The 20595-nt window shown below is 43.6% G+C and overlaps 1 long non-coding RNA gene across 5 annotated transcripts in view; it reads right to left on the bottom strand.

The window, feature by feature from the left end:
- LOC126984175 (uncharacterized) overlaps positions 1 to 20343 on the bottom strand; it is a 32639-nt gene extending 12296 nt beyond the window's left edge. For 4 of the 5 annotated variants that reach the window (XR_007736460.1, XR_007736461.1, XR_007736459.1 and 1 more), the window contains exons 1-7: positions 20198 to 20343; positions 19469 to 19630; positions 18814 to 18959; positions 10781 to 10961; positions 3644 to 3707; positions 1933 to 2074; positions 1305 to 1515 (exon numbers count right to left, since the gene is read on the bottom strand). This is a non-coding gene — a long non-coding RNA (uncharacterized LOC126984175). The remainder of the gene's footprint in view (positions 1 to 1304; positions 1516 to 1932; positions 2075 to 3643; positions 3708 to 10780; positions 10962 to 18813; positions 18960 to 19468; positions 19631 to 20197) is intronic. The other variant, XR_007736458.1, reaches the window with a different exon arrangement.
- Between the last annotated feature and the right edge of the window lie 252 nt (positions 20344 to 20595).

Genomic DNA, 20595 nt, shown 5'->3' with positions numbered 1-20595 from the left:
TGACACAAGATAAGAGTCGTTGTTTATCACATGCTAGCACTATCAGCGCATAATGATGGCCCTGTATACGTAACCACCAGTGTCAACCATATTACCGTATATCTGTCTCCCATGATAAATGACCAACGTCACACTGTGTGACCAATGTCTGTTTCTATAAACACTAAAATAAGCTATATAAGTATATAGTAGGAAGGGGATATCGGTACTGGTAGTTGTATGGCATCTCTGGACATCAGGGCTACCAACATGTGGCACGTCGGACACCAACATTTCACTGACGATCGAACTGTTGTCCAAAATGTTTCACACACATTGTGCACCGATACTTTTGCGATCCAGTGTACCTAATACTAATACCAATTTACAAATTGTGGAATAAAATGGAAGAAGTAGATAACGAGTTGCTTTCCATATACGTACAGGGGCCTTGTCCGCCCTCGTATGGAGTATGCATCTCACGTGTGGGGGGGCTCCACTCACACAGCTCTTCGTCTCATCAGCTCTCCTCCTCTTACTGACAGCCTTCTACCTCTTAAATTCCACCGCGATATTGCTTCTCTTTCTATCTTCTAACGATATTTCCACGCTGACTGCTCTTCTGAACTTGCTAACTGCATGCCTCCCCCCCTCCCGCGGGCCCGCTGCACACGACTTTCTACTCATGCTCATCCCTATACTGTCCAAAATTCTTATGCAAGAGTTAACCAGCATCTCCATTTTTTCATCCCCCTTCACTGGTAAACTCTGGAACAGCCTTCCTTCATCTGTATTTCCTCCTGCCTATGACTTGACCTCCTTCAAGAAGAATGTATCAAGACACCTGTCCACCCGAAATTTACCTCTCTTCTGGCTACTCTTTACTTTTTACTCTTGTGGGAGGCGTGTAACAGGCTTTTTTTTAATCTTTTCGTTACCCTTACTCCAAAATATAATAAAAAAAAAATAAAAAATGCTAGCCTAACTTTCACTATTCCAGAGTGAGTATGGCCACAGAAACTCGCCTTGCAGCTCTCGCTAGCTTTCTCACTTTGTGTGGCCACGACCTTACACTCTCAGCCCTAAATCAGCCCTCTAAAAAGCCCCAAACCAGCCCGTTCTTAAATCCATAGCACCCTGACAGCTCCTTCTCAGCCCCTTTCCTTCCCTTCTACTCCTTTCAGCCCCAGGCACCAAAATCAGCCCCAAAAATTACCCGTCACTTTTTTTGTCTCTCAGCACTGATAGTAACCTTACAGTCTTATCCCTGCCCTCTCGCCCTTAAAAACAGCCCCTTCAGACCCCAATCAGCCGCAATCACCCACCTCTTAGATCGGCGAGGGCTACGGTGTCTCCTAGGCTTGGGTGACCCGTACTTGATCTTGAGGTTGCAGGCGGGTTCGATCTTAGTATAGGATGTCATGCAGCTCAGCCTGGGACAGTCCTGGGTTAGCTTGGAGGTGGAGTGTGACGCGCCGACGCAGCTCCTCGGGAAGTTTCCAGTGACAAGACTCCGAGGGTGACCGAGATCTTAAACTATGGGGTAAGGGAGGGGTTATGAGGGGGGTTGGGGGGGGAGGGGAAGGGAGGGGAGGAGAAGGAAGGGAAGGGAAGGGAAGGGAAGGGGGAGGTTCAAGAAGAAAACAAATAAGAAAAAAAATGTATGAAAAGAAAATTTATATTATAAGGACAGAAAAAAATATAAAGAAGAAGAGGAGGAGGAGGAAAGGGAGGAAGGGGAGGGAAGAAGGAAATAATTATAAATATGAAATAGTTAAAAATAATAAATAATAACTAAAATAAAATAAATAAATATATAAAAAGTGTGTAACTCTCTCTCTCTCTCTCTCTCTCTCATTTTCTTATTTATTTTGTCTTTCTCTTCTTACATGCCTCTTCTAACCCTTCCCCCTCCTCCTCCTCCATAGCTATGCTTCCTACGTCTCCTCTTACGGGAGTCCCGATGTTGTAAGGAATCCACTTCTGTGTCCACTCCAGACAGCTGGTATCCACTCTTAGGGGTCAGGTCGTGAACGGTGGCTGTGTGACCCCCGACCCGCATGTGGTGACCTGCGCCCATTGTGGCTCATCTGATCTGTGGATGTGGGAACTTTTTTTGGGGGGAGAGAGAGAGAGAGAGAGAGAGAGAGAGAGAGAGAGAGAGAGAGAGAGAGAGAGAGAGAGAGAGAGAGAGAGTGTGTATGATGCCCTCTAGCCCCCCCAAAAGCTGCCAAAAGTACAGGCCTGAGATGAAATGTGAAAATAGGGTGAGTTGAAGGGGCGAAAAAATAAAAAAATAAATAAAATAGGAAGGTTACATTTGGTTAAGTTAGTTTGATTTAATTTGGCATGCTCAGAATAAGTGTGGAAACGAGGGGTCGCAGGGTTCACAGTCTCCCATTAAGGAGGTTACGTTAGGTTAGGGCAGTGTGGCCCCTTAACTGGGGATTTCCTACCAGAATACCTCCCCAAGCTACAGGAATGGACCAAAACTGTCTGTGGCTACAATTCAATGAAGAAAAATGTAAAGTCCTGCACCTTGGGAGGGTATATCCAGCACACCAATACCACATGGGAAATACTCAACTATCCCCCAAAGAGCCAGAGAAAGACCTGGGACAATATGTTACCAGGCTACCAGTGAAGGGATATCCAGCACACCAATACCACATGGGAAATACTCAACTATCCCCCAAAGAGCCAGAGAAAGACCTGGGACTATATGTTACCAGGCTACCAGTGAAGGGATATCCAGCACCCCAATACCACATGGGAAATACTCCACTATCCACCACAGAGGCAGAGAAAGACCTGGGAGTGTATGTTACCAGGCTACCAGTGAAGGGATATCCAGCACACCAATACCACATGGGAAACACTCCACTATCCACAACAGAGGCAGAGAAAGACATGGGACTATATATATTACCAGGCTACCAGTGAAGGGATATCCAGCACATCAATACCACATGGGAAACACTCCACTATCCACCATAGCCAGAGAAAGACCTGGTACTATATATCGCCAGGCTACCAGTGAGGGCAAAATCCTTGCCAACCGCAATGGATGGGTTAATTCAGTATGCTCAGATTAGTTCGAAAACAAGGGGGATCGAGGGAAGTGAGGTTATTTAACTGAGAATAGATGGCGCCACTATAAACACTTGCCTGTGCCAAGATGGGCTCGGACTCACCACCAGGCCCCTAAAAAAGAAAGCTTAACGGCACTGTGGGCTTGGACATAAAAATAACAAAAAAAAAATAATAAATGCAAAAATGATGGGGAAGTCTGAAGCACCCCTGTTTGATAGGTTACGTTAAGTTAGTTTAAAAGGTTATGGCTTCTGGAGTAGCCAACAGAAGTTAACCCATCCGCTGCAATTGTCAGGAACTTTGCCTTCACTGGTAGCCTGGTAACATAATAGTCCCAGGTCTTACTCTGTGGGGGATAGTGGAGTGTTTCCCATGTGGTATTGGTGTGCAGGATATTCCCTCCCAAGGTGCAGGACTTGACATGTTTCTTCACTGAATTGTGGCAGACACTTTTTGTTCCATTTCTGTAGGTGAACCTTCAGCTGTAGCTGTAGCTGAAAACCTTCACTTCCTAACACAACACACACACACACACACACACACACACACACACATATACACACACACGTACCTTTTTAGCGAGCCGCCCCAAAGCCATGACTCCACCTTCGTTCACCTGTGCAGGAACCTGACACCTGTGGAAGAAGAGGAAGAAGAGTTGTGTCCATAGCCTTAAATGTCTGGGGTTACATTAGCTTAGGTTAGCTTAAATTTATTCCCCTTCCTCAGATGAAATGTGAAAACGGGGGGGGGGGGGGGTGACAAGGCCCCCTGTTAGGTAATTCATGCTAGGGTGAGTTAGGTTAGATTTTTTGGCTTGCAGTCTATTCCGATGGAGGTTTAGGATAGGGGGGGATGTTAGAATGGGCTGGTGTTTTACGCCAGAAACAGCTGCTTGACTACTTAAATGGTACACACCAAAATCTAACACAAAAAATAGTTAGGCTACCCGATCACTTAAAAACACACGAAAATCTACCAGAAAAAATAGTTTGGCTATCTGATTACTTAAATACACACCAAATCTACCAGAAAAAATAGTTTGGCTACCCGATTACTTAAATACACACCAAATCTACCAGGAAAAATAGTTTGGCTACTCGATTACTTAAATACACACCAAATCTACCAGGAAAAATAGTTTGGCTACCCAATTACTTAAATACACACCAAATCTACCAGAAAAAATAGTTAGGCTACTCGATTACTTAAATACACACCAAATCTACCAGAAAAAATAGTTAGGCTACCTGATTACTTAAATACACACCAAATCTACCAGAAAAAATAGTTAGGCTACCCGATTACTTAAATACACACCAAAATCTACCAGAAAAAAGTTAGGCTACCCGATTACTTAAATACACACCAAATCTACCAGAAAAAATAGTTTGGCTACCCGATTACTTAAATACACACCAAATCTACCAGAAAAAATAGTTTGGCTGCCTGATTACTTAAATACACACCAAATCTACCAGAAAAAATAGTTTGGCTGCCTGATTACTTAAATACACACCAAATCTACCAGAAAAAATAGTTTGGCTGCCTGATTACTTAAATACACACCAAATCTACCAGAAAAAATAGTTTGGCTGCCTGATTACTTAAATACACACCAAAGCTAACAGAAAAAATAGTTTGGCTGCCTGATTACTTAAATACACACCAAAGCTAACAGAAAAAATAGTTTGGCTGCCTGATCACTTAACCTATGGGCTTGGGCTATGGGAATGCCGAGAAGTGGCCGAGAAACGTCAAAATTACACTGCATTTTGAGACTAAGAAAAGAGCATGGAACGTACATCAGGGTACTCCTCCCATAACCATAAAGCCATTAAAAATATTAACTTTTACTCAAACTCTATTCTTTTTGGGTGGTGTTTGTTACAAAATAAAGTCTTGTGACGCGTGGCATCTAGCCGAGAGTCGCTTGTTGTCTACTTTAGAGAATTTGTCAAGTGATTACTGTGTGGATAGCTAATTCAGTCTGCCATGACCTTACAGCACCACCTATGACAAATGAGCCCACCTCAAGATCAATCACCCACCACAATGCATGCATGGTGCTACCACCGCCTACAATTAGCTCAAATTAGGCGTTTTGAGCTGAGCCCCAAATGGGGTCTGTCGTTTCAGCGTACTGACTCGCGGGAGCCCAAAAACGGGTCCGCCAACACTGCCGGGTTAAATACGCACCAAAATCTGGAAAGAAAGTTGGAAAGTTTTGTTTGGTCGGTGCAACATCTGTGGTCATATGCCGGAGAAAGACAGAAGGGGAAGGAATTATAGGAGAACGGAACAGATCCCAGGAGATGAACACAACCTCCGATTAATACCTGGCGTAGGGTATCGGAAAAGCCGCCCAAATTTTTTCACTCCTCCCAGGAATCTAACCCGGGCTCTCTCGGTTGTGAGCCGAATGTGCTAACCACTGCATCACGAAGCCCCCCGCCAGCGCTGGAAAACGAGAAGCTCTCTCCAAACTGAACGGCGTGCGTAACTATGTATATGTCGATGCTAAGTGACTAAGTGGCACCTCTTTTGCCCCTTAGACGACTCCCTCCTAAAAATACCCTACAGTTCCTGCCTACGCATCATGACATCTGCAGAGCGATTATGTTCCCTCAGCCGTCCTGTTTCGGCGGTCTTCCTTAGTTTCTGCTCATCGTGTGCGTGGTGAGCGTAGTCTTGACACCTCCAATGATTTACCTCATGTTCTAGATGAACTAATATCTTGTTCACAGGAGTGTTCAGAGGAGTGGGATGCGGAGGTTGTAACTTTTTTAGATTAATGGAATTCCAGCCAAATGGTCAGTCACAATCATAATCTGATTTCACAGTTGAGTTATATGGATGATTTTCTGCAACTTTTATTCAATGAGATTCATTCCAGTATGAATAACTACAAAAAAAAATTGCGTTTCACTGCAACTTTGGCTCTGTAGGCAGTAAATCTCCAGGTCAAAGATTATAAACTTTATTTTTCAGACTCCATCACGATAAAATGAGCAACTTTTCTTCAATACATTTTCCTGTATGTTGCACCAGTAAAAACTTGGAATATTTCGGGAATCATGGAATTTCAGCCAAATGATGAGTCTAAATCATAATCTGATTTCGCAGTTGAGTTATACGGATGGTTTTTTACAACTTTTATTTAGTAAAATTCATTTCAGAATGAAAAAAAATACAAAAAATTACCAAAATTATTTATGGAGTTTCACCACAAATTTGGCTCTCTGTAGGCAGTAAATTTCCTCGTCAAAGATTACAAACTATGTTTCCCAGACTCCATTGTGATAAAATGAGCAACTTTTCTTCAATATTTTTTTCTGTACGTCGCACCAGTAAGAAGTTGGAATTTTTCAGGAATCATGGAATTCCAGGCAAATGCGACAACCTAGAAAGAAACGGATTTCAAAGTAGGGTGCATCAGAAAATTTCCTATAAAACATCTGTAAGGGGGCCGGCTACGGGGTAATTTTCAACGAATATATATTTGAAATTTGACAAATGCGCATTTTTCGCTCAGCGTGTCCAGGATATCTTAAACTGTCATGTGGTCAAGTTTGTTTTCATAAAATTAAATCCCCTCCCCCCCGGAAGTCATTTTTAAATGTCCCGCGCGGTTGCGTCGTAGCATGACTCACGCGCGAACACATGCAGTTTCATTCAGTGCTTCACTCCAAAGTTTGGATCAAGTGCCAAAAAATGAAGTTTTACGGCTGCTTGAGGGTTATGTTCCTGGTCCAACATACAGCACTGGAACACAACTTTGGGTATACCGATGAAAACATCTCGATTTACGCGATTTTGGTTTACGCGTTTCTTAAATAACGCGGGGTCGAAAATCCAAGTAAATGTTTACTTTACAGGTTTTTTTCACTTATACGCGATATTTTATGAAGTGGCCACCAGATGTCTCACGCAACTGGACTCACACGGTGCTGCGGCCACAGCTGAGCTCAGTTCTTCCTGCGCGCCACTTGAACAATTATATATATATATATATATATATATATATACACATATACATATACATATATATATATATATATATATATATATATATATATATATATATATATATATATATATATATATATATATATATATATATATATATATAGAGTAAACGATATATTAACTATAAATTAATTTCATCATATTTCATGTGTTCTTTTTGCTTAACATATCTTATAAACATCTGACCTTTCTTACACAACTCACTAGACTTCTTTTTCTCTCACCACAAGCAAGGAACAAGCTCCCAGCCCTTGTAAACCCTATGGCAACACCTATTAACTATTTCCAAGCCTTGTATTCACTGAACTAGCTCACTCCTATGTCAATAACCTGAAAAATAATATAATGACAAGCCTTTCTCACACCACAATCAAGGAACAAGCTCCCTCTCAGCCCTTGAAATCCATATAGCAAGACTGTTTTAACTACCATTAAGCCTTGTGATAGCTGGGCTACAATCACTACTACTTGTATAGGCTTGTTAGAAATACATTGACAACTCCCTCTCACACACAAGCAACAAATAAGCTTCCAGCCCTTAAAAAACATATGGCAGGACTGTTTTAACTACCACTAAGCCTTGTAACTGCTGGACTAAATCACTATTACTTGTACAAGCTTGTGAGACCTAAATAAATTCATTACTATCACAGTCCAGTCCTCCAGGCCAGTCAGTGTTAGGTTATCCATGAATATGTATTGAGATCTAAATAGCATGTGGAAATGGAGTTAATACTATTTTGCTCTGAGGTGTTAGGTAACTGTGGGTACTGGGGTAAGGAAGGGAAGGGAAGGGCTGGGAAGGGTAAGGGATGGGTAAGGGAAAGGAAGGGTAAGGAAGGGAAGGGAACAGAAGGGAGGGGAGGGGAAGTGATGGGAAGAGAAAGGTAGGGAAAGAAAATAGAATGTAAGGAAAGGAAAGGGAAGAGAAGGGAAAAAGATGGGTAAGGGAAAGGAAGGGTAACGAAGGGAAGGGAACAGAAGGGAGGGGAGGGAAAGTGATGGGAAGAGAAAGGTAGGGAAAGAAAATAGAATGTAAGGAAAGGGAAGGGAAATGATGGGAAAGGAAAGGAAATCAAAGGGAAAGGAGGGGATGGAAAAGAAGGAAGGGAAGGAAAAGGAAAGGGACAGAAAAGGAAGAGAAGCGAAGGAAGGGAAGTGAATGGAAGGGAAGGAAGGAAAGGAAAGGAAATGGAAGGAAGGGTAACATAGGGAATGGGAAGAGAAGGAAGAAATGGAAGGAAGGGAAGGAAGGAAAGGAAAAGAAATGTAACGGAAGGGAAACACAAAGGGAATGGGAAGAGAAGGGAAGAAAATGGAAGGGAAGGGAAGTGAAAGGATGGGAAGGGAAGGAGAGGAAAGGGAAGGAAGGGTAACAGAAAGGAATGGGAAGAGAAGGGAAGGATATGGAAGGAAGGGAAAGGAAATGGAAGGAAGGAAAGGATGGAAGGGAAGGAGAGGAAATGGAAGGAAGGGTAACAGAAAGGAATGGGAAGAGAAGGGAAGGATATGGAAGGAAGGAAGGGAAAGGATGGGAAGGAAGGAGAGGAAATGGAAGGAAGGGTAACAGAAAGGGAATGGGAAGAGAAGGGAAGGATATGGAAGGAAGGGAAGGAAAGGATGGGAAGGAAGGAGAGGAAATGGAAGGAAGGGTAACAGAAAGGAATGGGAAGAGAAGGAAGGATATGGAAGGGAAGGAAGGGGAAGGAAAGGATGGGAAGGGAAGGAGAGGTAATGGAAGGGAAGGTAACAGAAAGGGAATGGGAAGAGAAGGAAGGATATGGAAGGGAAGGGAAAGGATGGGAAGGGAAGGAGAGGAAATGGAAGGGAAGGGTAACAGAAAGGGAATGGGAAGAGAAGGGAAGGATATGGAAGGGAAGGGAAGGGAAGGGAAGGGAAGGGATGGGAAAGGAAAGGGATGGGAAGAGAAGAGAAAGGTAAGAGGCAGGAAGGGGAAGAGGGATTTTAGGAGTACTTAAGCACTGTAGAAAAAAAAAAGGATGATTTCAGGCACTACTTAAGTCATTGTGGATGTGAATGTGTAAGTAGAGTCTTTTGCAGCAGTAATGAGACCACTGGGGCCATCTGGCTGCTGGGGTGGGAAGGAGAGAGGCTTGAGGGGTTACTTAGCGTTAGGGATGTTCAAGTGTAGGGAGTGACAGTCTTTTCCAAGTGTAGCCAAAGTTGTTCCTGGAAAAAGAAGAAAAGGAGGAAGGAAGAAGAAAAGGAAGAAGAAACAAAAACTATAAAAAAAGACCACGAATAATAGTAAGAAGAAAAAATAGAAAGGAAAAGCAGAATAAGAAGAAAAATGAAGAAGAAAACATGAAGAAAAAAAGAAGACAAAAGCAGAAAAAAAATGAAGAAGAAAACATGAAGAAAAAAAGACAAAAGCAGAAAAAAATGAAGAAAAAACATGAAGAGAAAAGAAGAAATGATAAAAAAAAGAAATAAATGAAAAAAAACTAGGGAAAAATCAGGCAAAAACTTCATTTGCTTGTAACCGGAAGCGATACCCTGGCCAAATGTGTTCCTGGAAGTGACAACAGACAGAAGAAGGAAGAAGGAAGAGGAAGGAAGAAGTAAGAGGAAGGAAGAAAGAAGAAGTAAGAGGAAGGAAAGGAAAGAAGGAAAGAAGAAGAAGGAAGAAAACTGATGCCTTCTCGAGCACCTTGACACTTCATGGCAGGAGGTGAGTACTGTGGGAAAACATGACGTTATACAGAAGGTGACACTCATGAAGACTGGGAGGAGATAATGTACCACAGGGGAGACTGGAAGACTTTTGGCACTCCCATTCTGAAGAAGTTTAAGTCATGGGAAGGAGGAAAGGACTGTGATGAAGACTGGGAGGAGGGAATGTACCACAGGGGAGACTGGAAGACTTTTGGCACTCCCATTCTGAAGAAGTTTAAGTCATGGGAAGGAGGAAAGGACTGTGATGAAGACTGGGAGGAGGGAATGTACCACAGGGGAGACTGGAAGACTTTTGGCACTCCCATTCTGAAGAAGTTTAAGTCATGGGAAGGAGGAAAGGACTGTGATGAAGACTGGGAGGAGGGAATGTACCACAGGGGAGACTGGAAGACTTTTGGCACTCCCATTCTGAAGAAGTTTAACTCATGGGAAGGAGGAAAGGACTGTGATGAAGACTGGGAGGAGGGACTGTACCACAGGGGAGACTGGAAGACTTTTGGCACTCCCATTCTGAAGAAGTTTAAGTCATGGGAAGGAGGAAAGGACTGTGATGAAGACTGGGAGGAGGGAATGTACCACAGGGGAGACTGGAAGACTTTTGGCACTCCCATTCTGAAGAAGTTTAACTCGTGGGAAGGAAGAAAGGACTGTGAGTTTTCAGACTAGGAGATGCCAAGAGGGTATCAACTTTAATAGTTCAAGAGGTCTTTTAGTAACAGTACTTAAGTGCTAGAATACCAGAAATCAAGTTGTTCAAGAAATGGAAGAATTAGATACACTACAACTCTTGAATTAGAGAGTTGGAGGCCACCGGGATGAGCTTGTGTTGAAGATCTTGAGCAGTAAGTATGGAAACACTCATAACAAAGGAAGGGAAGCAGCACCAGAGCTTGAAGGCACTCATTCAGAAGCTACAGGACATGTTGTGGGACCATATACTCTGGCAAGGCTTCCACAATGTTTCATCACGTAAGATTCTTACCTCTAACACTTTGACCGTCACGTTGTTGTCAGTCTTGATAAACCCTCGGCCGTCTTGGCTCTCTGTGCCTCGGTCCCAGAGCCTGGCCACTCTTTGTTTCCTTGGCCTTGTCCTGCAGAGCCTCCAGGAGTGCCCCAAGCATCTGGTCTAGCGCCGTCATCTCCTTGTTGTTGATCTTCAGCTGCCGGAAACACAGAGCCATTAGAGTTTAAGCCTGTATATTTAAAGTTGTCATAACCACTGATGCAAGCATGATATAAGAGTGGAGGAATGAGACGTAGGCTGTCAGTGTTGGCTGTGAAGAAAGTGACGTGCCATCTTGGAGTACTCCCCCAGCACACAGGTACTCTAGGGGTGACTTTATAACCCACAGGCCACACCTTTCCCTGCTGCAGGTGGAGTGGCTGCTGCTGCTGTCCAGGACACTGCTGTGCTTACCCAGAGTGCTCCAGATAGTCCCTGGCCCCTACTGAGAGAGAGAGTTTTGGTGCTCTGGGTTTGTACAGAACTTGCCCTTACTTAAAAAAAATCACCTTCATAAACAGATTGCTACACTCATACTTCTTATTTATGGCCACAGGGGAGATCAACTTCAGGAGGTAAGGTAAGGTAAGGTAAGGCAAGGTAAGGTTAGTTAAGGTAAGGAATGGAGGTTGAGAATGCTTGATAAGGTAGAGTAAGGTAAGGAAGGGTTGATTTAGGTGAGGTAAGGTAAGGTATGGTATGGTATTGCAGGGTAGGGTAAGGTAAGGGAAAGTAAGGTAATGTGACATACAGGAAGGTATGGTAAGGTAAGGTAAGGTAAAGCAAGGCAGGGTCAGGTCAGGTAAGGTAAGGTATGGAAAAACTAAGGAAAGTTAAGGTGTGGTAAGGCAAAGTTAGATAATGTAAACCAATATAAAATTAGAAGTAGGGTAAGGTAAGGTAAGGTAAGGTAGGGTAAGGTAAGGTAAGGTAAGGTAAGGTAGGGTAAGGTAAGGTAAGGTAGGGTAAGGTAAGGTAAGGTAAGGTAAGGTAAGGTAAGGTAAGGTAAGGTAAGGTAAGGTAGGGTAAGGTAAGGTAAGGTAAGGTAAGGTAAGGTAAGGTAAGGTAAGGTAAGGTAAGGCAAAGCAAGGCAGGGTCAGGTCAGGTAAGGTATGGAAAAACTAAGGAAAGTTAAGGTGTGGTAAGGCAAAGTTAGATAATGTAAACCAATATAAAATTAGAAGTAGGGTAAGGTAAGGTAAGGTAAGGTAAGGTAGGGCAAGGTAAGGTAAGGTAAGGTAGGGTAAGGTAAAGTAAGGTAAGGTAGGGTAAGGTAAGGTAAGGTAAGGTAAGGTAGGGCAAGGTAAGGTAAGGTAAGGTAAGATAAGGTAAGGTAAGGTAAGGTAAGGTAGGGTAAGGTAAGGTAAGGTAAGGTAAGGTAGGGCAAGGTAAGGTAGGGTAAGGTGTATGTAAAGCAAGGTAGGGGTAAGGTAAGGTAAGGCAAGGTAAGGCAAGGTAAGGTAAGGTAAGGCAAGGTAAGGTAGGGTAAGGTACGGAAAGGTAAGGCAAGGTAAGGTAGGGTAAGGTGGGTAAGGTAAAAGGTAAAAAGGTAAGGTAAGGTAAGGTAGGGTAAGGTAAGGTAAAGCAAGGCAGGGTCAGGTCAGGTAAGGTAAGGTATGGAAAAACTAAGGAAAGTTAAGGTGTGGCAAGGCAAAGTTAGATAATAAGAACATAAGAACATAAGAACATAAGAACGCAGGAGTCTGCAAGAGGCCGGTAGGCCTGTACGAGGCAGCTCCTTTGACCCTAAGCTCCCGTGTATCTAACCCCACCTAATATCGCTGTCCATGAATTTATCTAGTCTATTTTTGAATGTGACAATTGTATTGGCACTCACCACATGACTGCTAAGCCTATTCCACTCATCCACCACCCTGTTAGTAAACCAATTTTTGCCTATGTCCCTGTTGAATCTGAATTTATCCAGTTTAAACCCGTTACTTCGTGTCCTACCCGGTTCTCTTACCAACAAAACCTTATGAATGTCTCCCTTATTAAAGCCCTTCATCCATTTATAAACCTCGATCATGTCTCCACGCACCCTTCGCCTTTCTAGAGAATGCAAGTTTAACTGTTTGAGTCTTTCCTCGTATGCCAAGTTTCTCAACCCCTGAATCATCTTAGTCATCCTCCTCTGCACTGATTCTAACATTTTGATATCCATTCTATAGTAGGGTGACCAGAACTGAACCGCATAGTCAAGATGAGGTCTAACTAATGCTAAATATAGTTTGAGGAAGACTTCGGGGCTTCTGTTGCTTACGCTCCTTGAAATAAATCCCAGTACCCTATTAGCTCGATTTCTAGCTTGAATGCATTGTGCCCTTGGACGGAGATCAGAGCTCACTAAGACCCCTAAATCCCTCTCGCACCCAGACCTACTTATGAGAGTGTCATTTAAGCAATAGTTGTGTGAGGGGTTGTTCCTACCTACACTCAGAATACTGCACTTCCCTACATTGAACTCCATCTGCCATTTATCCGCCCAGTCATATAATCTGTTGAGTTCACCTTGGAGAATACTAGCGTCCTGATCCGACTCAATTACTCTACCGATCTTGGTATCATCTGCAAATTTACTAACATCACTACTAATTCCTGTAATGTAAATCAATATAAAATTAGAAGTAGGGTAAGGTAGGGCAAGGTAAGGTAAGGTAGGGTATGGTAAGGTAAGGTAAGGTAGGGTAAGGTAAGGTAAGGTAAGGTAATTTATGGTTGGGCCAAAGAAGGAGATCAGTCAGGTATTTAGGAGTGGTATTTTTAGTCCATGGTTGAGGAGAAGGGTTAAACTGCCACCAGGAATAACCCCACTTTGTTGTGTAGAAAGTCTCATTAGTAAGGAAGCATAGATGAGTTTTCTGAGTCAAGATGCGTAGCGATTGGGTTTTGTTAAATTATGTTAGGTTAAATTCAGGGTATCTTCAAACACATGATAGCCAGCACCTTATGGTATAAATCAACAAAGAATGATCCCACTTTGTTTTATAGAAAGTCTCATTAGTAAGGAAGCATAGATGAGTTTTCTGAGTCAAGACCTATATAGTGACTGGGTTTTGTTAAGTTAGGTTAAATTCAGGATATCTTTCAACACATGATGGCCAGCACCCTATGGTATAAATCAACAAGGAATGACCTCACTTTGTTGTATAGAAAGTTGGTCTCTCTCTCTCTCTCTCTCTCTCTCTCTCTCTCTCTCTCTCTCTCTCTCTCTCTCTCTTATTCGCTTTGTTTGTTGCGATTAATTTTTCTTCCATTTTTCCATCATTATTTTACTTTTATTTTTATTCTCTTAATCGTTCCTCTCTTCCATGCTGCTCTCTTTTCCTCCTCATCTCCTCTTCTCTCACTGTCACCCCCCACCCCCCCCCGGTCACCTGATGTACAGGAAGCCGTGCAGTGCTATGGTTATTGTTCATTGGCACAACTCAATGAGGCCTCAAAACAAACACTCATATGAACTTAAGAAGAAAACACCACAGAGTGTGAAGTGGGCAGAAAAGAAATACTTCAGTGGAACCTTTACCCAATTGGCTCCTAAATGTTGTTCTTAAAGTGAACTGTTTGTAAAGTGAAGCCAACTTTCCCATGACACACAATGTGATACAAGCCTGACCCCAAATGAAGGCTTCTACCAGTGTCTGGGATTTTCTTGGCCAAATCCTCATGCCAATGTCTGGCTTGTCATAGCCTCAGAAACACTGCCACTGGCAAACTGCTTTCATCTTTTTTACAGCAAGGGACAAAAACAACAACAACAAGCCCGCTAGACGCTGCTCCAACAAAAGAGAGGCCAAAAGAAATATCAATCTCGGGAGGAGAGGTGTCCTGGTACTCTCCTTGTGAAAGAGGCCAAGGAAAGATGTTCAGGAATTCACCAGCACAAGGATGAAAGAATAAAGATCCTGGTTAACTCTTGCATAAGGGGTTTGGACAACACAAGGATGAAAGAATGAAGATGCTGGTTAACTCTTGCATAAGGGGTTTGGACTGTATAGGGATGAGCTAGAGTATAAAGTGATGTGCAGCAAGGGAGGAAAGAGGAGAGAAGTAAGGGATAGGAAGAAGGAGTAAAAATATAGAGAGAGAAGTCACGGCGGCTTACTGACAGAACCAAAAGATAAAAAGCACAAATGTGGGCGTTCACAGATTCCTGAGGCTGTTACCGTTTAGCTTGTTCCTGAACCCAGGCCGAGAGAGAAAACTGGAGCATTGTTCATTATGTTTGTGATCCAATTTGTTCAAAAAGACTGTTCAATACCCAAGGTTTGTCTGTAAGTACAGTAACACCTTGGTTTTCAAGTGCCCTACATAAGTGTTTTGATTGACTAGCAAAAAAAGATCACAAACAATGGCTTGCTTTAGGAGTGGTGACCTGGTTTAGGAGCATCCTGTTTGTACGAGTGGAGGACACGTTCCCTTTGTTCACCGCAGGACCAGAGCGGAAAACAATGGGAGCGGGGTCTCAGTCCACATTGTACGCTCACAGAGGCGGCACCTGCATGCTCAGGCCTGCTCACGTTTGTGCTCTAGGGTGTGATCTTTGGGTTTTCAGCAGAACAGTCTGCGTTTGTTTTGATTTAAGAGTCAAATTCCGGAAGGAATTAAGCTCGTACACCAAGGCATGGCTGTACCAAATTCAGTCTGGGAGGCGGTGGCTGGGTGGACAGTGTGGGCACAGTGTGCTGGATGACCTGGGATCAAGTTCCCTCCCCCCCTACAAGCTGACACTGTTCAGTCATTGCACAAGACTACCCGCATGCTGTCCTGGTGCCCGCCTGTCAACCCAGACTATGGGGACACTCTCCCAAGAGGATCAAGTGGAGCTCCTCCAGGGGGACAGTATGGGCCAGGCAAGATGGCACCACTATAAAACACTTGCCAGCACCACTAACAGGCTGGGGCCAGCCAACAGGCCCCATCATGAAAGCCCACCAGCACTATGGACCAAACAAAAATATACAAATAAATAGCCTGCCCTTACCTAACAACCTAAAACACTAAATATTAACTAATCTAACCTGACCTGTGTGTTATGCCTTGATAGCAAGTTGGAAAGTTTGGTAGTCGGCGTTCATTTTCCTGTTTCACTTTTATTTTTAACTTTATTTGTAGGAAGAATTTTGATGCTCTTCTCCCTTGTGTTTACTTCCTCATCTTCCCGCTCCCTTCTCTCCTTTATCCCATTTTCTCTTTTTACTCTGCCAGCTATCTTAATTTTTGGTCTTTCATTTTATCAATTTTATTCCTTTATCTCCCTTCCTCCTCCAGCTGTATTTTTGTCTCTCCTTTCCTCCAGATGGCCGTGCCTTCCCTGGCTTTCATTACATTTTCCTGTCTTTCTCCTGCCTCCTTCCACCTCCATGCGGGTGGCGGCCAGTTTTCACCCGCGCCGTCTGAATGGATACGCGGGAAGGCTCGCGTACGCATTATAAGCGCGGACACGGGTCTCGCCCGCAAGTGTGAGAGGCCTTACCCTTCTCACCAGAAGGAGCTTCTTATTTAGATTAATTTTAACCCCATATATACACTCCAAAAAGTATTTATAATGCTGACAGTGATATATAAAGATTAGGTTAAGTTAGTTTGGTTAGGTTAGTTTGGTTAGATTAGGTTAGTTTAGCTAGTTTAGGTTAGGTTAGGAAATTAGTTAGCTAGGCTAACATGTTTGTTGACTTTTTAATAAGGAAAGTGAGGAAGCTATCCGGAACTTCAAAGCCGACGGTTACTGTGGACCCGCTTTGGAAACTCCAGTCCCTGAAATTAAGTTAACAAGCTTTCAACAAGTGGATGTGGCTGTGGTGAAAACTATCATACACAGGTGAACCTGACGTACTGTGATGGTGATTCCTTGCCGATAAGTGACATCATTAAGAGTGGAAACTTTAGTGATTTCTTAAATATTATGACTGTGATGGTTAACACTAGTATTGAAAACAAGACTTTCCCTGAGAGTGAGAAAGCGGCGATCGTGAAACCTATCGTTAAAGGTAAACTGGACCCACAGTGTTTAGTTCCTTTAGACCAGTATCCAACTTGACGTTTCTATCTAAGATACTTGAAAATGTGATCTTAAATCAGCTAATGGAGCATTTGCTAGTGGTGCAGGCTTTACCGGATAATGAATCTGCCTACAAGAGGCTTTACTCAACTGAAACTACTCTCTGTTTGGTGGTAAACAACTTGCTTGTGCTTATGGATGAAGGGAAGTGTGGTGTTCTGATTTTGTTAGACTTGAGTGCTGCGTTTGACACGGTGGAGCACAGTCTATTGCTTCGGGATTGCAAGATTATTGGATTTGAGGGTGGCGCGCTGGATTATCTGAGGAGTTACCTTGAGAACAGAACTTACTGTGTGCAAATAGGTAAATCGTTCTCCACTCATAAACTTTTGCAAAGAGGAGTCCCCCAGGGAAGTGTACTGGGTCCAATTTTATTGTGTTTATACTATTGGTCTTTCACATTTTACTAAGAAGGCATGAAGTTGACTTTAAACTGTATGCTGATGATACACAGTTCTATTTGTCGCTGAGTGATGTGGAAAACACTGAAGATAAGCTGAGCAGAATTATGGATGATGTCGGGAAATGGATGAATTCTAAGCAACTGAAGCTGAATGAGGATAAAACTGAATGCTTGATTGTGGGGAAGAACAAGGATCTCAGGAGGCTAGATGTTTCCACTCTTCGGATAAAAGATGACACTAGGACTGTAAAAAAGTCAGTCAAAGATTTAGGTGTGATACTTGACTGCACTCTATCATTCAAAGAACAGATCAATCAGGTGGTGAGAACGGCAGGCTACCATCTCAGAAATATTGCATTTGTCAAGAAATACCTGGATGATAAGACCATGAAGATGCTTATATATAATCATGTAAATAGAAAGCTGGATTATTGTAACTCACTTTATTATGGCCTTCATAAATATCTGCTGAAGAAACTACAACTTGTTATGAACAGAGCTGCAAGGCTAACAAAGGGTCTGGTGAGAGAATAACACCTGCACTCACAGACTTGCATTGGTTACATATCAAGGCACGCATAGTCTACAAAATATTTGTCTTGACTTATCAAGCAATGACACTTGGTAAACCTGGATATTTGAGAAATATACTACAGGATTTTCATTTGGACACCACCATGTCACTGAGACACAGTGCAGAACAGTATAGACTCTATGAGCCCAGGGTCAACCTGGAACTGGGTTTCAGAGCATTTGAGAAGAGTGACCCGCGGCTCTTGGATCAGTTATGTGTAAGCATGGTGGTGCAGAGAGAGTGACAAGAGAAAGGGCATTGCAAGGAAGAAGGGTGGTAGGGTCTTTGAGACAAATCATGAATGGCAGAAGTGTGAGCATGGAGGTAAAGAGGGATTTGAGAAATACAATAATAGTACCAACCCTCACATATGCAAGTGAAACGAGGGCCTGCAATGAAAGTCAGAGGTCTAGAGTGCAGGCAGTGGAAATGAGTTATTTGAGAAGTGCTTGTGGTGTGAGTAGAATGGATGGAATGAGTAATGAAAGTGTGTACGAGCGTTTTGGAATGTGTCACGGGGGTGAAGGGAAGAAGCGTGGAGTGGTGGAAGAAGTGAAGCGACAGACTTTAAAGTGGTTTGGCCACATGGAGCGAATGAAGGAGAGTAAGATGACCAGAAGGGTGTATGTGAGTGAGATAGAGGGAGGGAATGCTAGAGGACGACCTCCAGTGAAATGGAGGGATAGGGTGCAAGAGTACGTTAGGGAGAGGGGGGAAAGATCTTTGAGAAACTTTGAGCAGGCAAGGAGGGAGTGTCTGGATAGAGATAGATGGAAACTCTGTAATGTGTGATGACTCTCATACTGGAGTGTCCGGGGGTTGTGTAAGGTTGTGTGTGGCGTCACTGGCACACTACAACGCAGCAGTGACTGGCAACAAAACACCAGCAACCAAATATTACAAAAAATACCACACAAATGACAGGACTCCCATGAGCTGCACACTGTTCAATGACTGACAAAGACACCCACCTGTGTGCTGGATGATGGAGGCGTGGTTGGGGGAGTTGCTGCGCTCACCCTTGTCAAAGTTCTTCAGCTCCAAGTGGCCGTGATGGATCCACAGGTCTGGAGGCTGGACGCCAGGCTTGTTGCTCTCACTGCAGCTGCCGCCAACACTGCAAGGAAGTGATGTATCTTACTAGCTGCTAAATACTACTGAGTGCTGCTGCTGTACCTCGCAGGGCTGTCCAGAGGGAGATGGAAGGGCACATGAAATCTTCAAAACAGGATGGATGTTAAAGGCATGAGGTTTGAGTTCAACAAAGCATATTTGAATTCATTTAAAGAAATAGCTCCCAGCCAGCACACTGCAAGCAATCACAAGTTAGAAACACGTGTTAGCTGCTCCACCAAGAGACACAGATATCACAAACAGAGGTCACTTGTTACCCTGCAACTATGTATAGCACAAAATGAAAGTCCATCTTGAACATTTCCTATGAACAAGTTTACCTTTTTTTTTATTTCTCTAATCTTGGCAAACTTAAGTCTTTGTGGACTATGCCCTGCAGCCTTGTTCTCCATATTACAAAGTGAATAGAAAGTTCCTGCAGTCAGTGTAAAGGATTGCTGAAATGAGTCATGGGATGAAACACACCAACAAGAAACTGTCCTGCCACCTTACACAATGCTTGGCCTGGGCTCCGCCTTGACCATGGCAGTACAGTGTGGTGGCCAAGAAGGCCCCCAGCTGGTCATGGCTCCTGCCACGCCAGCGATCACCAGCACAATCAGGCCTCTCGCTCCACACACCAGCCAGGGGGCTCACCGATGCTCTTGTCAACAGCTGGAACACAGGAGCAGATGTATAATATTTTCAACATTGGCTTAATCAATCAGTCAATCAATGGGGCCTCTGCCAGCCTGCCTCACCCAAACTATGACACCATTCTTGGGGGTTCCTCTGTGCAGGTCCCCATGCAGGCACCTTCCCCATACCATGTACCTCCCAGCAGGATCCATCAACCTGCTCTAACCCAACTTTCTGGGCACACTCTTTACTAAGGATTGTGTCTTACAGAAACAACCTGGTAAGCAGGGTTTACCCACATGCCCACAGAGCCAGAGGTGGCATTCACAGAGCATGCAGGTAATGGGCCTCAAGTCAGCCTCAGGGAGGGAGTGCTCCATGATGAGGGACAGTATGGTGGGACACAACATGTGCATAACTGGGAGAACAGTGACTGATGCACCACAACACACAGCATGCAGGTAATGGGCCTCAAGTCAGCCTCAGGGAGGGAGTGCTCCATGATGAGGGACAGTGTGGTGGGACACAACATGTGCATAACTGGGAGAACAGTGACTGATGCACCACAGCAATGACGGCTCCCTAAGACTAACACTTCCTTACCTGGAAGTCGTGAAGCTTTCCACGGAGGAGAATGGACCAAAACCTTTGACATTGTGAGAGTGCATCTTGTGCAAATACTTCCTTGAAGGCGTCAGTCCATGGACGGTGAGGGTGAGCCAGTCCCCCGTCACTTCCCCCGTCACCCAGTCACTGACAGTTTGGTCCGTGGTGAGGAATATCGCGTAGCCTGGAACAAACAAAATTACTCTCTCAATAATCTTTTTTTAACCGTGTACCAGTGACAGGCAAAATTTGTGGCTTTACCGTGTAGCAGCGACGGGCCTAAATAGATGATGCATAAACTGATCACAAATGCATTGATATATATTATAAAATGGTTTGCCTGAGTGATGATTTTCTCTCTCTCTCTCTCTCTTTTTTACGTCGCGGCCTATTGC

This window comes from Eriocheir sinensis, chromosome 5, assembly GCF_024679095.1.
Source record: "Eriocheir sinensis breed Jianghai 21 chromosome 5, ASM2467909v1, whole genome shotgun sequence".
In the NCBI taxonomy this organism is placed as follows: Eukaryota; Metazoa; Arthropoda; class Malacostraca; order Decapoda; family Varunidae; genus Eriocheir; species Eriocheir sinensis.
Note: the sequence above shows the minus strand (reverse complement) of the source record. Positions and strands in the feature narration are given on the sequence as shown.